This window comes from Sphaeramia orbicularis, chromosome 5 (assembly GCF_902148855.1).
Source record: "Sphaeramia orbicularis chromosome 5, fSphaOr1.1, whole genome shotgun sequence".
Classification (NCBI taxonomy): domain Eukaryota; kingdom Metazoa; phylum Chordata; class Actinopteri; order Kurtiformes; family Apogonidae; genus Sphaeramia; species Sphaeramia orbicularis.
In genome coordinates, this window is record NC_043961.1 from 61198606 (window position 1) to 61207318 (window position 8713).

Here is an 8713-nt window from a genome sequence, read left to right on the forward strand (position 1 = left end):
TTATTTTTGGTTAAAACACACATCCACCATAAATCTCTAGTATGTGCTGCTCAGTGCCGTCTGTGGTTGTACATAAACAGAAGTGAAACTCACCTCAAAATAAAACAAACCAACTGTGGATTAACCACAGACCATCATTAAATGTCCTGACTATTATTTTCATCCATGAATCTTTTATTTTTTCTCTTCCTGGCCTGCATTTAGTTCAATTTTACCCGTGCCCATGAAAATTCTTATATATTGTGGCGAAGCTGGCAACACAGAGAGAGGTAGGACGGATTTTCTCGTTCTTACTGTTTCTTTTTAATTACTCCTTCACAAACATGGGTTCTGCAAACATACAGTATTCCACGGCCGTATTAACGAGCTACAACAACTGTAGATAACACTCAAACTCGTGGCAGAATCAGAAAAGCACATGTAGGAGACCGGTCGGCAGAGAAAACACACACAGGCAGTCGGTAACATCTAACAAAAACTCCTGAACACTTCCCTAAACATGCAGTGTATTCTGGGTGTGTTCTGAAACTTTTATGATTTTGTCTGGTTAAATAGTATTGTGTCATTCATAACAAAAAAATGCAGTTTTACTTTTTACTTTTGTACTTTATTACAACATATAAGTTGTACTTTTTTACTTTGACTTAAGTGAAGGAGTTGAATCAGTACTTCTACTCTGACGAGACTATTTTTTCACACAAGTAGCTGTACTTCTACTTAAGTACAGTACAGAGTACTTTTACTGCCTCTGTAGACATACACACAGAACTAATGGATGAACTGATTAAAAAAGCAGAATAGAGTGAAAAGCAGTAGTAGTGTAGTTTACTAAAGAGCAAAAGAATGAGAAAACACAGAATGTGGAGTCAGAGCCTCCACCAGCGGGGCCGTCTCTTCTCTTAGTGTCCTGTTAAATTTTCAAAGTAGCTGTGACTAAGACCACCTCTGTCCACCTGTCTGCACTGTTGACTTTATCGTCCTGTTAACGCACAGACAGAGCTGAAGGACCACAGCGCTGTGTGTCCCTTCCATACGGGACCACAACGATCCAGACCCTATAGAAGGTCAGATGGACGCACGGGGGTGGAGTTTCCATTAATACTATATGAACAGGTGGCTTTACCTTTGGGTCACTTCAGTCGTTGTTTTTTCCCTCCTCCACGTACGTGCCTCCAAGTGTGTGTGTGTGTTTTTGTGTGTGTGTGTGTGTGTGTGTGTGTGTGTGTGTGTGTGTGTGTTTCAAGGTAACCAGCCTTGTGCCTTAGTTTATGAGGTTTATTTGGAGGTTTATGTGGTGGCGCTGGGCCTGCATATATTTCAGCAGGAAATGAGGTCATTATCGTCTCCCCTGACTGCACACACACACACACACACACACACACACACACACACACACACACACTGGGTCTGGAGGCATGAGGGTGCATACTTAAACAATGACACCTCCAAACAAATGTCTGTAATTTATACAGATAATCATTAATCCCAAAACAAACAGCTCCCGCACACACATCCTGCATTATCTGTCTGTCACTTTCACACACACACACACACTCACACACACACAGTACATTTTGCACAATAGTTTCTTTATATACTACACTTTACATCCATAGCAGGTGTCTCTGTGTTGACAGTATAAATATTTTTTTAACGGTGTTACATACCTGTAGGGGATCGAACACTTAATAACCTTCAGCTTTAATCTGAGCTTTTATGAACATCTACATCAGGCCTGTCAAACTCATGTCAGTTCAGTTCCACATTCAGCCTAATCTGATCTAAAGTGGGCCGGACCAGTAAAATAATATAAATAATAGGATAAAAACTGATAAATAATGTCAACTCCAGTGTTTTCTCTATGTTTTTGAGTGAAAAAAAGAAAAATTCCTTAATGAAACTGTTTACATGTATGAACTGTACTTGAACAAATATGAACAACCTGAAAGTTCTTAAGAAAAATCAATGTAATTTTAACAGTATTAAGCCTTAGTTTATCATTTATACATGTGCATCACAACTTACAGATCACAGTGGATGTACAAATGCACAAAACATTGAATAACAGGCAGAATATTGGTACAATTCCACACACTGGAGACATTTTTGTTCAGGTTATTCACATTTTTTGTTAAAGGCTAGTCTGTAAATGTAAACATTTGTGTAATTTTACTGTTTTTACACTAAAACAAAGGAGAAAAAAATAGTTTTCATTAGTTATAGGCTATTATGGTAGCATTTTACTGGTCTGACCCACTGTAGATTGAACTGACCTAAAATGATTTGAACATCCTTGATTGCTAATATCTTCAGTGCAATTTTTGCGTTTCACAAATTCATCCCACGGACCGGACTGGAGCCTTTGGTGGCCTGGTTTTGGCCCCCGGGCCTCATGTTTGACACCTATGATCTACATGATCTGTAAATTAAACACAGGAAAATACATGATTTTTACTGAAAAAATACAAAACTAGAAAAACACTGTGCCAGTATCGACATTCCCTAAAAATTTCATCAAAATCCTTCCATAACATTTTGAGTTACCTCGCTAACAGTCAAATAAACAGACAGACAAACTAACAAACAGACAAACCCCAATGAAAACATAACCTGACAGAGGTAATAAGGAAGATAATATGACATTTGATCAATGACAGTGGACGGACACACTTTGTTTATGTTCAGCTATTGAAATCTTCGAAGAAAAAGTGATATTTTCAGCAGTTTTAACTGTTTTGATATGAGAATGAGCATCTAAATTAAGTATAGAAAATCAAATATAGGAAAATTCATGATATACAGTGAAAAATATAAAATACCGATGATAATATTAGAATAAGGAGCTGCCACAAAAGTAGCCCAGGGTCTTCTTAGGTTAAACTTTGCAATAAAAGTAACTGGATTACTGAATAACCTTCCTGATTTTCCCCAGGCCTGGGCTCAGAACCTTCGTCAGCGGCGCTCCTGCTTCGCCCACTTGGCTTTTATTTCCGTCAGTCTGGAGCGCTGCTGGAAAACTCCAACAATGCGCTCTGTTGTGGAAGTGGCCTTTTCAACACAAGGCCTTTGTCGCCTCTGCTTTGGCCGGAATGTTCCAGCTGACTGGAATGGAGGGGGAACGATAGGGGCAAAGACAGGGAGATACTGGTGATGGATGGATAGAAAGAAAGAAAGTAAAGGATCTGTGAAAGAACAAGGGTGGAAAGAAGGACAGACGGAGGCAGGATGGAGAGTGGGAACTGGCAACCACCAGCAAGGCAGTGCCAAGAAAATGGAAGTGTTCGGTCCAAGCCGACACTTCACCGACGCCGATTTAGTGATTAGTTCCTTTTCTGTGGTTAGAAGTGAGCTCATGTCTGACTGAAGAGGGGGTGGAGTTATTCGAAGGCCGAGAGACGAAGGGGAGACAAAGAGTAAATCCAGTCAGCACCTGCAGAAGACAGAGGTCAGCTGGTTCCTTCAGCGTTGTGCCTTTAAGACATAAAGCCCAGTATGACTTATGAATGACAGAGGTTAAAGAAGGATGGAGACGGAGCGCAGAAAGAAGGACTAAGATCGATCAGCGGGGTTGATGAACCTGCTGGACCATTAAACTGGTTGTCAAAGACGGGGGTTTGTGCCGGCCAAAGTTCCACGGCGTCAGTATTTACAGCAGGCCTCAGCCCGAAGCATTCCCATAAAACATCAGGGATCCGTTGTTGTCCAGGCAGACCTTTGACTGGAGCGGCACAGGTGATGGAGGAGGAGCACCAGAGTACAGGCGGAGCAAAAAGGGAGAAGTCTGGACACAACAGTCATGCAAACAGCGCTAATACAAGGTCTACATGGTACCGACTCGGCTCAGCTCGGCCTTTTTGCGTTTCCATTCCGAAAAAGGACCTGGAATCTGGTACCCGGTACTAGTTTTTTGGTCTCACCTCTGCTGAGGTTCCAGGACTGGGGACCAGATACTAAAAGGTGACACTGTGTAAACACTGCAGACCACTGATTGGTCAGACAGTCGTCTCTGTGACCCACCGTTTTTTTAATAATTCAAGTTTTTATTAGAGTTTTCACTTGGTACATGACAATCATACAAAGTTACTTCATGTTAACAAAGAGGGCTTCAGTACATACATGAAAAGTATCAAAAATACCACAAAACGTGGAAGTTCCCTAAAAGAAAAAATAAAATAAGATAAAATAAAATAAAATAAAATAAAATGGACAAATAAATAAATACTAGAGGGCAGTAGTTCGGCTGTCCTCCTGCTGACTGTCAGTCATAGTTCTGTCAGACCAGAGTGGGTCCAAACTGCTGCTGTGGTTCCATCCCTTTTGTTAAACTTATGAAGCACACATTCATATGAAGCAGTCTGTATCATCATGTTGACCCATTCTTTAAATTTAATAATAATAATAATAATAATAATATATTAATATAATAATAAAATTTAAAGAATGTGACCCGCCCTTTATAAAAAACAGATGTGGAAGTTTCCAGTAAATCTGTCAGTAGGTGAATCCACATGATGACAGTCTGTAAAACTACACCATGGTTTGTCCAGGAGGTTCAGATGGAAAATTCAGCAGGAGTCTGACCAGACAACAGGCAACCAGTGAGTTTATCAGCAACTGTGAGCAGACAACACAGAAGTAATGTGCCGCATCGCTATGACGACCAGATACTGTAAAGTGGGTAGTATCCTGGAATGGAAACGGTCTGGAATAGGACCTGGTACCAGAGCGGAGTTGAGTCGAGCTGAGTCGAGTCGGTTCCACATAGTGGAAACACGGCATAAGAGACTTAACAAACAACAAAAAAAAACTGTATTATGTCATAAAACTAGAAAAGCACTCGGAGAGCGCAGGCCTCTGCCAAGGCAGATCGGTGCCCCCCCGATCACCACCAAAATTTAATCATTTGTTCCTTGTGCCAGTATCAACATTTTCTGAAAATTTCATGAAAATCCGTTAAGTTTTTGAGTTATCTTGCACACAAACAGACAGACAAACAAAAGTGGATCGCACTCGTGCCTCACAGCAAGAAGGTCCTGGGTTCCATTCCAGGACCTTCTTGGACCATCCAAACACATGCACTAGTTGTTTAATCTAAATGGCCCGTAGGTGTGAATGTGACAGTGATTGTTTGTCTCTACATGTTCAGCCCTGCAATAAACTGGAGACATGTCCAGGGTGACCCCTGCCTTCGCCCATAAGTAGCTGGGATAGGCTTCGCCCCCGTGACCCTAGTGAGAATTAAGCAGGTTCAGAAAATGAATGAATGAATCGTGCAAAATGAAACGCGAGTTATATAAATTGAAAATGACTGACATTTTATCATGATTAATTGAAATTAATCCACAGCAACTCTGTGATTAATCTGATGAAAATTTAAATCGTTTAACAGCTAACTATTTAACTCTTTTTTCCTAATCTGTGTGTTACCCTGGTAAGGTTAGCTCTCCTCCCCATGTGATCAGCTCTACTGCCTCTAGAACCCACGGGTCAGTGCGTTAGTGTTGTAATACTCTACAAGTAATGTTCTAATGTTCGAAAATACGTGTTCCTTTCATCTTCCATGCGTTTTCTTGTATTCTTTATATTTACTTGGATTTTATGTTTTTCATTTAATTTTTTACTATTTATGGGTAAGACACCAAATATGGTAACTTCATTGACTTAGATTTTCTACATAATAAAATATTTGAAAGATTTCTCAAAAAATAATAAAGTCTTATGTCCTCCAGTAACCCACTGTGGTTAAAATGTTGAATTTCTGAGTATTTCTGAGTGAACTATAAAGTTTAAGCTGTTTTTCTCAGAGGCAGACCTGTTTTACAAGCACAGCTATGGGTGAAATCATTAATACCAATAGATTTGTATAAAATCTGTAAAAATACTAACATTTTACTGTCCATGTGAGGGTTTTTCTGGTTCTCCATCTAGATGCAGTTATTATAAAAACCAGACGGTCGAGGCATAAAGAGAGCAGAGGCAGAAAAACGCTGTTGACCTCTGAGTTCTGCAGGTGAGACGGTTAATGGAGGCCTTTTATGATCCATCCCCTGATGGCCTTTTCAAGTATTCCATGTCCAAAAAAAACCTGTGGTCTGTGTGAGCGTGTGCAAAGATGTAAAACTGGTAATCAGAGACGAGCCATAAGTTTATGATCTGTGAAGTCAGCCGTCAGGATGTCGACCACAGGAGTCAAACTCATGTTAGTTCAGTTCCACATTCAGCCTAATATGAAATAAACTGGGCCGGACCAGTCTAATAATAGGATAAGAACTGAGAAATAAGATCAGCTCCAGAATTTTCTCCATATTTTTGAGTGAAAAAAGTAAAATTACTTAATGAAAATCTTTACATCTATGAACTATACTTGAACATAACATAAAAATATACGAACAGCCTGAAAATTCTTACATAAATAAGTGCAGTTTTAACAATATTGCACCATAATTTATCATTTATACATGTGCATCACAACTTACTGATCACAGTGGATCTACAAACACAAAACATTTAATAACAGACAGAATATTGGTCAAATTCCGCATACCTCTCACTGTTAAAAAAAAAACCCTGTAATTTAACAGAATTTTCACTGTTTATTTGACAGATTTTTCCTGTCTTTTTAAGATGCAGGAAAATATCAATGAAATGACAAAAACAGACTGTGATTTTACATGTCAAATGTCGAATAACATGAAAAAATTGTAACTGTGAATAACCATAAAATTAAAATTTTTAAAAGATTTTTTTTCTTTTTTCACAAAAAAATACCATTAAAATACATTTGCAAAAGCATTGTAATTTCACAAATATTTATTTTCTATTTATGAGATTAAACTGTTAATTTAAAGTTTAATACTGTAAAAAAAAAAAATTTTAAAAAGACATAAAATTACTGACAATTAACTGTAAAAAAGTATTTGTTCTGTCAGTTTAACCAGACTTGTTTGTTAATTGACAAATATCTTGTATAATTACAGGAGGTTTCACAACAAAAATGTTGAATAAATGTATTTTTGTGAATGTATAACATGTATAAGCACTGATAAACTGTCCAAATACAGTTTTTATCAGTGGATTGGACAACTGAGTCTCATTGAAAATTTTATGTGTGTGTGTATATATATATATATATATACATACATACATACATATATATATATATATATATATATATATATATATATATATATATATATATATATATATATATATATATATATATATGTATATATATATATATATACACACACACACACATATATATATATATATATATATATATATATATATATATATATATATATATATATATATATATATATATATATATATATATATATGTGTGTGTGTATATACAGGGTGGGGAAGCAAAATTTACAATATTTTGAGGCAGGGATTGAAAGACAGTGTATGACCAGTTAGTTTGTTGAAAGTCATGAGAATTTATTTGCCACAAGAACATTTCCATAATAGAAAATGTTTTTATTCTATGTGTCCTCCTTCTTTCTCAATAACTGCCTTCACACGCTTCCTGAAACTTGCACAAGTGTTCCTCAAATATTGAGGTGACAACTTCTCCCATTCTTCTTTAATAGTATCTTTACGAAAGTCCACATTGCTGTGTGATGTTCTATTGGTAGCATGTTCTAAAACGCCCCAAACAGCAGAATCCAGAGGGTTTAGATCTGGGCTAGAAGGCGGACATAAACATGATTCCCAAAAATTGCTAAAGTTGGATTTGTTGCTGTTGTCAACAAGTGTTTTGGTGTTCTTGTGTAAGATTTTAACTTCAAATCATATTTTACTGCATTTCTAACGCTCTTGTTGTCTACCTCAAGTTCAATTGCCATTTTTCTCATGGATTTGGTTGGATCCTTTAGGATTTTGGATTTGAGAGCTTTAATAAAAGCGTTGGTACATTTTTTGTTGCTTCCTCCACTTCCAGACTTTCTGGTAATAGTTTTGCTCATAGTCATTCTCTTCTTTCCATTATAAACAGTCTTTATGGACACTCCAACTATTTTGGAAATCTCCTTTGGTGTGACGAGTGCATTCAGCAAATCACACACTCTTTGACGTTTGCTTTCCTGATTACTCATATGGGCAAAAGTTTGTGAAAAGGTATGGATAATAGTGTTAGGTATGATTATGACATCAGTATATGTTTGGGTTCAAAACAACTGACGTAGTGTCTGCTGAGAAAAAACAACTAAATGTTCATTGTACATTTTGCTTCCCCACCCTGTACATATATATGTATATTTATACATATACATATACATATATATATATATATATATATATATATATATATATATATATATATATATATATATATATATATATATATATAGGGAATTTGAATGTTTTAATACATGTAAATATTCTTTATTAAACATTAAAAAGTTAAAAAAAAAAATGCAAAATCTCATGTAAAGTTAGGGCAAAAAACTGTATTTTAATTATGGAAAATTACTGTATTTTTATGAGATGGTTATTTTCCGTTATTTAACAGTATTTTTTCAGCACCCTGCTGCCGGACTATTACTAAATTTTTATGTTTGTTTTTTTTTACAGTGCTGTTAAGACATTTCAGGCTGTTCTTATTTGTTCAGGTTATTCACATTTTTTGTAAAAGGCTAGTCTGTAAATGTAAATATTTTAGTGTAATTTTACTTTGTTTACACTGAAACAAAGAGAAAAAATAGCTTTT

The 8713-nt window shown here is 36.5% G+C and overlaps 1 pseudogene; it reads left to right on the forward strand.

Moving 5' to 3' along the window:
* LOC115419958 (protein GVQW3-like) overlaps window positions 1-3151 on the forward strand; it is a 199198-nt pseudogene extending 196047 nt beyond the window's left edge.
* The last annotated feature ends 5562 nt before the right edge of the window (window positions 3152-8713 follow it).